Genomic DNA, 12,440 nt, shown 5'->3' with positions numbered 1-12,440 from the left:
TCCAGGCCCCCCCAGCAAACAAATTATCATGCAGCCCCCTCCCCTTCCTGGAGTCAGGGGGCTATAAGGGGCCTGCTCCTCTTTCCTTCAGAGTGAGTGTAGCAGAGAGCTGTGTAAAAATATTTACCTGTTCCTTATCTGTTGGGTCTCCTCTTCTCCTCTTGAGTCCTGGCAGTCTCACTTTGATGCATGCCTGACTCCTGATGAATGTCATGTAATCTCATCTGGAGCATAGGGGGAAGTATAGAGCAAGTGGGTGCTTGGAGGAGACGCAACGTGATAAGGGCAGCGTTCCGCTACTATGTATGTGGGAGGCGTGCCCCCCCCCCCCCCCCCCCGCAATCACATAGGCTTTTGCTACACCCCTGCCCTCAATCACACACAGTTGGGGCTAATATATCAACATACACTAACCAGTCTTTCCAGAAATCCAGCCCTGCCTGGGTCAATTCTTCTTGGTATGAACTACTAGTAATTATAGCAGTGTATGCCCTTCAATGCAGAGAAAGCCCCATGGTTACAATGGGAGAGGTATATGAGATATGGGCCCATATGCAATTCACTTTTTCCCCTTAGTTTTCTCCTAGGAGATAATTTTCCATCTTTGATTTAGAATATATTTTCAGCACTTTGCAATGGAAAAAGTACCAAAATGTAGGTGAAAAAATACTGTCAAAATTATTTTGTGTACTTTTTGCTTGCTGGTGGTGTGAAAATCATTTTATTGATAAGTTTAAAAATATAACCTAGGAGAAAACTTGGGAGAAAAAATGAATTGCATATGGGCCATGATATCATCTGATCTTAAAAAAAGAGAGAGTTTTACACCCCCCACCACATATACACACACACCAGCAACACAACCAAGCCTTATTAATCACTTTCAGCCCTCTTGCACACTACATGCGATTCCGATTTTTTATCTGATCTGATTTTGGATTCCGATTAAAAATGTACTGCATGCTGCTATGTTTTTTAATCGGAATCAAAAATTGGATCAGATAAAAAATCAGAATCGCATGTAGTGTGCAAGAGGCCTACATTTGGATTAGATTATTTAAATTTGCCAAAGAGGAGTGCCCTTGTGTATACAAATGGACCGATATATAAATACAGAGGGGCTGCAGCACACAACAGGAAAGCAGTGACAGGGGCTCTTGGTTACGCTTTAATGCGTCTAAGCTCACCAACTGCGCCAAAGTGTCCCCAATCTGGTGAGTCCTACTCTAACCAGGCAAAAATGCTAGTTTTTATCAGTGTTCTAGTGGGAACCATACTAAAGCCCAAGGGTCAACTAAATGGGAGAAAGGAAATTAAAAACACAACAAAATTGATACGTGGGATGGAAGGTCTCACTTACCAAGAAAGGTTAGATAAACTGGGTTTATTTAGTCTAGAGAAAAGACGCCTTAGAGGAGATCTAATTAACATGTATAAATACATCAGAGGGCAATATAATAGCTTAGCGGATGAGCTTTTTGTCCCTAGGCCTTCTCAAAGGACTAGAGGACATGATCTGCGCATGGAGGAAAAACGTTTTAGCCATTTATTTAGGAAAGGGTTCTTTACAGTAAGAGTGATTAAGATGTGGAATGCATTGCCACAGGAAGTCGTTATGGCAAACTCTATACCTGCATTTAAAGGGGGCTTAGATGCTTTCCTTGCGTTGAATGACATCCATGGCTACAATTACTAGGTAATGCCAATGATGTTGATCCAGGGATTTTATCTGATTGCCATCTGGAGTCGGGAAGGAATTTTTACCTTGTAAGGGTTTTTTCGCCTTCCTCTGGATCAACAGGGATATGTGAGGGAGCAGGCTGGAGTTGTACTTTGTACTGGTTGAACTCGATGGACGTATGTCTTTTTTCAACCAAAGTAACTATGTAACTATGTAACTATGTAACCTCACCTTCTACTAGCTACTGACTGAACTATGAGTTCCGCTCATTTATATGAATTCTAAAACACTGCGCCACAGGTCATACAATGATTACCACTTTATATGTACAGTCAGTGGGCTCGCTGCAAAAAAAGTCCAGTGTAGGATAATATACTTCAAAGATATTGCTGCGCTCTCCACTCCTGTAAGGAAACAAATTCCACATAGGGCAATAACGTTCAATCTAAGTTTCACACTAATCCAGCTCCCACAGTCACCAGTGATGTGTGCTTCAGTGATTCATTACTCTCTCTCCCCCACCCCTCTCGTTGGATGCTCACCAGATTATACTCTTAGATGCACTTTGAGTACAGTTCTATTTCCGGTTCCAGTTAACTCTAGAGGGAAAGAAAGGAGCTCCACATAGGGTAATACAGTTCACAACAATAGAACAATCAGGGTACTCCAAACACCGTGCTTCTGTATTAACACCCAACAACCGTGCCACTCCAACGTATTCCACGCCACACTTCTCACCAGATGTAGCCCACCTTTCTTATCACAGGTGGAGACTGCGCTTTTTGTTGTACCACTCAATCAAGAATACGATCCTCAAAGGTTGAAACAAGGCCTCTCATAAGGTCCTTCCTTTAATAACTGTTAAAAAGCTTGCTCCATAAAAACATAAAAAGAAAGAACAACCGCATATAGCGTATTACAGTTGACACTTTCTCTATGCGCAATAGCAATCTCACTTACGCCTTCAGAAGTATATCTCGCATGTCATATACAGATGGCTGTCCAATGCCCATCCGCCTGGCGCCCGGGTGCGTGTAGCCAAGTTCGCGCTCCCCCGTTCCGCCTCCTAACTCAGTCGCAGGGTTCCGTCTCGTGTGCTCTACGAATGACCGGCCGGTCCATGCACTTCCTAGTGCCTTGCGACGTCGAACGTGTAGCTCCGCCCTACGCGCGTTTCGTCATCAACGCCAGACTCATCAGGGGCTCCCTCATTTATATGGTTAACTGTGCTAGAGGTGGGCGTGGTTATGCACTCTCACAGGGGAAAATAATATATATCAGGGGATTAGCTGCACAAACCAAATTATATGCAATACTATGCAAAGCATGCACACAGCACTGGAGATCCCCAGTCTCCATATGGACCAATAGGAAGCCTTAGCAGATACAAGATCCTTATGCCAGGATTCCTGATCACTTTTATTTGGAAGGAAACATGTATGGGTAAGAATATGTGTTTGCAATCAAGAAATAAGAAATGATGAAGAAGAAAAGAACAGAGATAAAGAACAGAATAAAATAATGCTTGGAAAAAACATACATACAATGTGTTTTAATTTTGTTCAATATTTTTGACAGTGTCTGTTTTCTGTTTTTTTTTTTTTTACTTTTAACCCTTTATGGTTAATAGGTTAGGGGGCATTATTGACCTGTTTATGTGGGTGGTGATAAGTACATTTGGTCACCCTTTTATTAAAGAGGTGACCAGATAGTAACATGCAAGCTCATTACCCCCACCCCAACTTCTATTAGCTACACTGCAGACATTTCATGGAACATACATCTTCATTAAGATGGCTGGAATTTAATCACTTTGTGATTGTGAATCCCCAAAGAGACACAAGGTATATTCAATAAACTGCCTTGGTCTGACAGTGAAACACTCTCCCCAGTTTCTGGAGTATTATGGCTGCTATTGCTATGTGGGGGTCTATTCCAACACGGCATTAGGCCCCTCAGATCAAAGTGTCTGAATGAGTCCAAGACTTTGATCTACCATGGCACCATGCTGCACTCTGTAATTATGTATTAGTTAGTGTTTGGGTTTTTGAGGAGAGTTACTATTGATTTTACTGGGGTATTGTTGGATATAATGTGATTTTGTGTATTTGTTGATATATGTGATCATTAATAATAAAGCAATTTTCTATCTTTTTCATGCACCAGAGAGCTAATTCTCATTTATTTCTTTTTGATATTAACTTATGTTGGTATGTGCATGAGAAAGAAAATCTTTCTGAGTTATATCTATATACATTTATTGATGTAGCATCTTTCCTAGTTGACGCTGCTCCTTATTTTTTTAGTTGTTTCTATATAATTATGTATTATGTAAGCGTGTGTGCATTGCAGGACAAAAACTCCTCTGATCACCTCCATGCATTAGTGTGGGCAGGTGGTGACTCCACCACTGGCTAGATGGAAAAGTAACTGGGGCATGGGAGATTTCAATAAATGAATAACGTGATTTCAGTAAAGAAAAAAAGCTATATAACTGAAAATAAAAATATTAGACTCTTTTCTTTGCTGCTAATGTTCTATTCTTTATCTGTACTACACATACAATTCATTATATCATACTTTTTTGTTTTGTTTCACGTTTTCTTTATATGATGAATTATCCATAAATATGTTTCTTGAACTTCTTAGACTCATATAGTAATCTATAGCCACAATTTCTTTAGCCTGGCTAACTGATATACCTTGTATTTATAGTTTATAAACTCTGATCACTTTGGTAAATGTGTGACAACAACTTATGCAGAAATTAATCTGTGTCACTTCAAACATCTATTCATGTGCAGAGCAGCTACTGTTCTTTAAATTCCCCTGTTCATGATCAGATGCTTGAGGTAAGCACAGGCTCACTCTATTGAACTTCCCCTTTAGCAAACAACACCTAAGGTGCATTTGACAACTCTTAATATGACTGTTTATAAAATCAGCAATATTTCCAGAGGAAATAAAAAAAACCACTACTATAAAAAAACAGAATATTTTGGCTTAGATAAACGCAATTTTCTGAAATAAGTACATTCTTGTACAGGCTTTAATAGATAAATAAAACTACATGACCCCTTGGGGTACAGCCTCAAACATGCCAACAGAATGCAATCAAGCTTGATCCACATCCCCTCTAGCAGTATCTACTCCATTGTGGAAGCCTCTCCACTGTGTGTCAGAATGCAGGGCTTTAAATGTTCCCAAAAGTGTTGCTCGGATACAATCCGTGATCACGGCATAGCCGCGATTCACAAGCATTTTTTCACCATCTGACAACCGAATCCATGATTGGGAATCGATCACAGCAGTCAATCACGAATTCAGCCGTTATTCCAAGTATACGGGAAAAATATCCATGTTTATCACTTGAAAACCCGCAGACTTTAGCGGTTAATAGCCCCCTTACCTGCTAGAAACACCAAATATGTTAAGAAGAAAAGTGGGAACAAGAGGACATTTTTCTTTTCAAAAAGACCTTATAGTTTTTGAGAAAATCAATTTTAAAGTTTCAAAGGAAAATAGTATACATTTAAATGCGGTAATAGCGGTAAATGACAGTTAATGTATTTACCGCATTTAAATGTATACTTTTTTCCCTTTGAAACTTCCTTTGAAACTTTAAAATCGATTTTCTCAAAAACTATAAGGTCTTTTTGAAAAAAAAATGTTTTCTTGAACCACTGCTCTTCTTAACATATCTGGGAAATTTGGTGTTTCTAGCAAGTAAGGGGGCTTTGCTATTAACTGCTAAAGTTAAGGCAGGTTTTGCGGTGCACATTGCTTGGCTGCCCTGCTGATCTTCTGCTTCTAATACTTTTTAGCCATAGACCCCGAAGAAGCATGCAGATCATGTATTTGACTCAGGTTTGACTGGGTTTTTTTGTATGCTTGTTTAAAGGGAACCTGTACTGAGTAAAACTATTGAAAATAAACACATGATGTAGCTGCAAATGAATATTACATACTTACCTCACCATCAGTTTCTCCCAGAAGCTCACCATTTTCTTCTTACAGTGATCCCTTCCAGTTCTGACAATATTTTGTCAGAACTGAAATATACCAGTTGCTGTCAGTTATATATCAGCAGCTGTCAGTTACAACTGAATGTGTAAGCTAATGTTCATGTTTCCCTATGGCTCAAGTGGGCGATATTACAGTTTAATAGTGTGCTGACCAGGAAGCTGTTGTAGGGTAATGGACATTTTCAAAATGGAGGACAAAGAATTCCATTGATATTTGGGGACAAACAGGACGCATGAGAGGAGAAAGAGATTGATGAGTAGACTACACAGGAGGTAAGTATGACGGGTTTATGTTTATTTTGACTTTTAATTTTCAGTTCAAGTTCTCTTTAAGGTGGGTGACTAAGACACTACTGATGCCAGAAAGATCCGTAGGACACCAGGCAACTGGTGTTGTATAAAAGGAAATAAATATTGCAGGCTGCCTCCATATCCCTCTCATGTCAATTCTTATTTAAACATAATAAGAGTGGCCTCACTATTCAAAAGGCTAGGGCTTAAGGGGCCCATACACTCAGCCGATTTTCTGGCCGATCGATGAAAATCGATCGATTGATCGATTGCAAATCGGTTGGCCAATCGACCGATCGACGGCCGATTTCGATGGATTTCGATGGATTTCCATCGAACTGGCAGGGTGGAAAATCTAGGTCGATCTGATGAGATTGCTTATCATTTTGCATTGGCCCTAATGGAAATCTGATGGCAAAAAAATGCCATCAGATCGAATTTCAATAGATTTCAAACTGAAATCTATTGGAATTCTATCCTAGTAAAACATGTTCTAAAAACACATCAGATAGATAAGAAATCCATCTGATGATCTATCTGTTGCTAATCTGACGAGTGTATGGGCACCTTTCCTTATCCTTTTTATGGTGCCTATACATGGTACATTTTTTTTTCAATTCCATTTGATTATTCCATTAGATTGAATATAAAGATTTTTCCAACATGTCCGATCAGATTTTTATTGAAAAAACTGGATAATCGTTCATTTTTCTTGATTAAAAAAAAAATCTTTTTGACTTTCATTCGATTCAATCATTTTGGTCGAATAAACAGGAAAATCAAACTTTTTAATTTATTTTATTGTATCGTGTATGGGCACCATCACCTATTTTGCCATCATATACCCGGTTCCTATTATTCAAGACTTGGCTTTAATTAAAGCTGTGAGATACCTTGTAATGGAAATATGTTCTATTCATTAATTAATATTTATAAGCAGTACACTATATTCCCATAAAATAAGTGACTAGGGCAGAGATGACATATGATAAAGAGGAAAAGGTGACATGTAGAAAAAGATATATATTTTCCACTCAGTTTCATTTCCCAATTCAGTGTACAGCGTTCCACTGTTGCAGAAATGTCTGCAGTTATGCCTTGATCTGTCACTTTCCAAATACTATTCATTCCCTTTTAGATGTGAGTTTAAAGGTGTTTTAGACATAAAAAAAAGAAATCCATATTTTAAAGATTCAGGGTAAATATTTTTTGAATTCATTACCATTGTTCTGAACACACACACAATACTTTTTTGTCAGATTGAGCATATTCAGCAAAATAAAATAAAATGAATAAAACAACACCAAAATCATTGAAGTCATATGATTGAAAACAGTGAGTATGATATATGGCTCCGAGATGAATTGTGTTATGCTTCTGGTTTTGCTGAACAAAAGGGGTTGATAAGTTGATGAAGTTATTCTCCATATTTGTATATTACACAGTAACTAGTCATGCCATTCTGTAGCACTTGCAAGTCACAGGTCTGACTGGCACACAACAAAAATCCACTTCTTGTTTTTTTTTTTTAACTTCTTAGAAAACTGCGTAGCATAAACATTAGGGTAACAATTTTGTTTTGTTTCTGCTGTTACCATTGAAAAGTAAAGTCGAGGTTCTACATATCCTAGCAAATACAATATAGTAAATTTTAAACATAAATGCTTCTTAAGAGGTGTGAATAGTGTAAGGGTCCAGTGAATTTGTTTATTTACCCTTGGCCCTGATTAGATAGAAGCAACTTGGTGGAACCATAACTTTACCTTGACTGACTATAGTGAAATATTGTAGAAGTTCCTTTCTAGTGCACTCACTGCTTTGGCTATGGGTGCAATGTCACCGCCTATGTATGCACACGTTGCCTGTGAGTTAGGCGCAGGGCGAGTCGAATGACAGCTCTCCCTGCTGCCGCAAAACTCCTTGGCAGCGTTGAATGCTATTCCTCCTCCAACTTGTCGCCACTCTGAGGGAGATGTAATTTGGGGTCCAGCAACTGGCGGAGTGCCAAATTACTCTTATGTCCTGCGCGCAGCATTAGATTGCGGCTACGCGGTGCCTAGTTTTGATGCTTGAAACAACCTGCTTCAATGCCACATGCCAGTACTAAATGTGTTCCCGCCTGTGATAAATTTCAGAAAGTAAATCAGGAAGAGGAAAGTTTTTACAATAACTAAATAACTGACTTAATAAATTAAAAGAATATTGTAAACTAATAAACACAAAAAAACTATTTTTATTTATTTTTGTTATTTTGACTATAGTGTCACTTAAAACCAGTGGATTTTACTTTTTTTTAACACCTTTTTCAGAGATTTACCTTTCCCAAAGTGAAATGGAGAATGTGTCCATTCCCCTTCTGCACTGCTGAGTCTGGCCTTATGGAAAGCTGCTCTTTTTTTCAGAAAAGAATCAAGAAAACGTTAAGGTTTCCACTACTAATCCAATCTACCAGGGCTCCCCATCGGTTCACAGTCTGAGCCAAAGGAAATGGTCCAGACTGTGGACCAATGAGGAGCCCTGGCGGGAGGTTCAAAGATGCTTTGCCGGAACTCTGTGTGTGAGAGAGAGTAATTACAGTTACACATACACTGAATTTACGAGACTTGCGGTGAGAGGCGTCGGGTGATCAGCGGCGGGAGGTTAATTGCTCTGGGGTGTCTATGCAGCTACGTGGGGCTTCAGAGATGTGCGGCAGCCCGAAGGGGAACTCTGGGGGTCTCCTTATACAGATGCAGGGGCGGAAGATGGCGGACGATGTTCGGCGGTTGTGCGCATGTGTGAGGAGTGAGGCCGTGGTGCTGCAGGACAGCACCACAGGAGAAACCTCGCTCCCCATCACCCGTAACATGGGAGCATCACTCAGACTTTCATCTGAAGTAATGCTCCCTACGATCGGCCATCGCACGAGTGAAACTGGCAATAGAATTTGGCGGTAATCCTCGTGCGATGGCAAGGTGATAAGAAGCTCGCATCTGCAAGCTACTTATCACCTGGAATACCATCAGGCCCATTCACTTATATGTGGAGTATAGCTAAGAAATAGAACATTAGTAGCAAATATATGAGTCTCATTTTCCAATACAGGAAGAGTTAAGAAAAGTCACTTGTCATCCATGCAAAAAACATTCTCTGAGCTCTCCGACCAAACTTTGGCCAGCTACAGTGCTATTTTCTGAAGCACTTATACATCAAAGAAACAGTGAAAGACAACTTCAGATGAGATGTTACTGCAGGGAAGTTCAAAGAGTCATTAGCTCTGCTCTGTCTCAATGTTTAAAATGCAGAATGTAGTTTGTAAACTGCAAATATTGGAGAATGATGCAATGTTTAAAAACAAAATCACTTTAAAAGGCAATTTTCCTGAAACAATTGCATCAGATATGAAAATTGTATGAAAAATGACTTTTGTTCAGGTTTACTAATAATGAAATATCTGGGAGCGTTATGCTGTAGGTTGCAAGAATGCAATACAAGTTATGTCTAGAAAGCCATGCAAAGTATATGTGTATCATTGCCATTATTTATTTATTTGGCACTAGTGTCTTTAGAAGCCTATGCTTACAACTAATGGTGTATTATGTCAATCTGGTCTCATTCCTAGATACCAACGGTGCCACAGTGCTTTTTATTAGTCATTGAATGGTTGTTATATACTCAGACTGATTACATGTACAAATTACTTATCACCCTTGAGAAAGGCTTGTAATATGTCTGATTACCTTGCAGACAGGTTTCCGTTTGTGTACTATTAAGTAAAGATGTAGATATTACTCTAACACCCTTTTGTGTCTTGGAATTTGTTATTCATTTTGTAGCTTACATTATTCTTCATGTCGGCATTGTAATTATCAATCCTGTATTTTGTAGTAGCGTCCATATTTGATGTATACCATTCTCTATATTACATACACCATATTTGTTTTTTTACTTTGTACAGCACTCTGGAATATGTTGGTACTTTATAAATCAATAATAATAATAAAGGTATTCCCCAGTTAACAAACGAGATAGGGTCTGTAGATTCGTTCTTAACCCAAATCCATTATTAAGTCGGGACACTGTGCCATCTCTGTCCTTTTTGCCTCCAGTGTCCCCCTCTGTCTCATCTCTGTCCCCCTGTGTCTCCTTGGTCTCCCTTGTGTGTACCATGTGTCTCCATGTGTGTCTCCCATGTGCCTCCTTGTATGTCCCATGTGCCTCCTTGTAGGTCTGTCATATGCCTCCTTGTGTGTCTCCCATATGCCTCCTTGTGTATCTCCCATATGCCTGCTTGTGTGTCTCCCATATGCCTCCTTGTGTATCTCCCATGTGCCACCTTGTGTGTCTCCCATATGCCTCCTTGTGTATCTCCCATGTGCCGCCTTGTGTGTTCCTTGTGCCACCTTTGCCCCATTCCTTAAGCAGAATAGGTGCAGCGGTAGCTACATCAGGGATGTCTCACCTGTTCCATGGTGGTGTAATGTCCCATCGTGCTGCCCGGAAAGTGCGCGGCACATCTTCTCTCCGTTCACTGTTCCCCCGGCAGCTTCTCTTGTGTTGCGTACTGATGCAATCAAGAGAAGCCCCCTAGTGGCGGCTCCTCCCGACTGCGTAATTACACGATGCAAGAGAAGCCGCCGGGGGAACAGTGAATGGAGAGAGGACGGGCTGCGCACCGCCATGGTACAGGTGAGAAGTGCCTGATGTGGCTTCCGCTGCGCCTATTCTGGTTCAGGAATGGGCAGGAGAAGAGTTAGTCCCCACTTTGTGACGTCATTGCGGCAGATCTGCGGGAGTTCGTATTGGTGGGTCAATAGTGAGTCGGGTGCTCATAAGTCGGGGACTACCTGTAATAGTTACAAAGTTAAGGAAAAGTGGGGGGGGGGGGGAGGCTGCGCATCCCTAAACACATGCTGCAATTGAATGGTTAATCGCACAGGCATACACCGCCTCTGCCAGACTGAAAAATGCATGCCCTGCATCCAAGACAAGTGCTAACATTTATTAAACTAGGAGGTACTTTAGCTTCCAATATGGTTTGCATGCAAAGTATATTATACTAGACACTTGCGCCACGGTGAGGCAGACCTCCGGGCAAGTGACCTAACCTAAATTTAAAACCTTGGGAGCAGCTAAGCAGAAAAAAATGTGTAACTTACATTTGGTAAAACAGCGAGGAGAATGCCAGCGCATACCACTAAGGCTGCATCTGAAATGACCACCAGCTCAGTGTGTAGCACCTATATAGACTTTCTGCACACTTCGCATTCAATTCAGATGCAAATCATATGCAAATCTGCTACTACTTATCATGCAAATAGGAAACTCAGGAGGAGGGGCTGGGAGCAGCTAACCTGACAGTTACATAGTTACAAAGTTAAGGAAAAGTGGGGGGGAAGGCTGCGCATCCCTAAACACATGCTGCAATTGGATGGTTAATCGCACAGGCATACACCGCCTCTGCCAGACTGAAAAATGCATGCCCTGCATCCAAGACAAGTGCTAACATTTATTAAACTAGGAGGTACTTTAGCTTCCAATATGGTTTGCATGCAAAGTATATTATACTAGACACTTGCGCCACGGTGAGGCAGACCTCCGGCCAAGTGACCTAACCTAAATTTAAAACCTCGGGAGCAGCTAAGCAGAAAAAAATGCTTGACTGAAGGGTTTATCACTCTTTACATCTAAAGGCAGCTATGCATCTGTCAAAGGCACATATTAAACAAGTCAGTAGCTCAGCAACATAAGCCCACTGTCTTTTTGAACTGCAATTTCAGCTTTGGGAACAATTTGTTTGGGATAGGGATTTAGTGAATATACCCAATAATTACATTAAAACTCAGTTTTGAGACGCAGCAGCCATTTTTTAACCTTGGTGCAACCTCTATGTCCATATACTGAGTTCTTGTCTAAATTCAAGAATCCCTGGCACCCAAGTAAGTGTGGCACCATCACATCATCACCAGACAGTGATCTAATAGGGCAGATGGAACTGTTTGCTTGGATACTGTTCTGGAGAGTTTGCTGCTGGGTATCCGAGAATCCCTCTTGTAAATCAGGAACTCAGTGTATGGACATTGGCCTGGGTAAAAAAAAAACTCAAAAATCGAATGTCTCAAATCTGGGTTTAATGTGTAAGGTCAGACTTCTAGTGTTACAGCAACTGACAAATATGTCCATAGTAGAAGTCAAACAAGCACCTAAAGCCACCATGATTCAGTAGACAGGCTGTGACATAATTGTTTTTATAGGAATGCCATGCCATTTAACATAAACGAGCAGGTTGGAGGGCAGATGGATAACTACTGTACCATATATACCCAAATATAAGATGAGAAATTTAGGTCTGACTCGCTAAGGAAAAGTGTAGGGGTCAGTATGTAGGGGTCAGACCCAAATTTCTCATCCCTATAGCCAGGTTCAGGGGTGGGTGGGCTGGCTTTTTCTCTCCCAGCAAGCCA

Source organism: Hyperolius riggenbachi, chromosome 2 (assembly GCF_040937935.1).
Source record: "Hyperolius riggenbachi isolate aHypRig1 chromosome 2, aHypRig1.pri, whole genome shotgun sequence".
In the NCBI taxonomy this organism is placed as follows: domain Eukaryota; kingdom Metazoa; phylum Chordata; class Amphibia; order Anura; family Hyperoliidae; genus Hyperolius; species Hyperolius riggenbachi.
The sequence above is the reverse complement of the archived record's forward strand: the minus strand, read 5'-3'. Positions refer to the sequence as shown.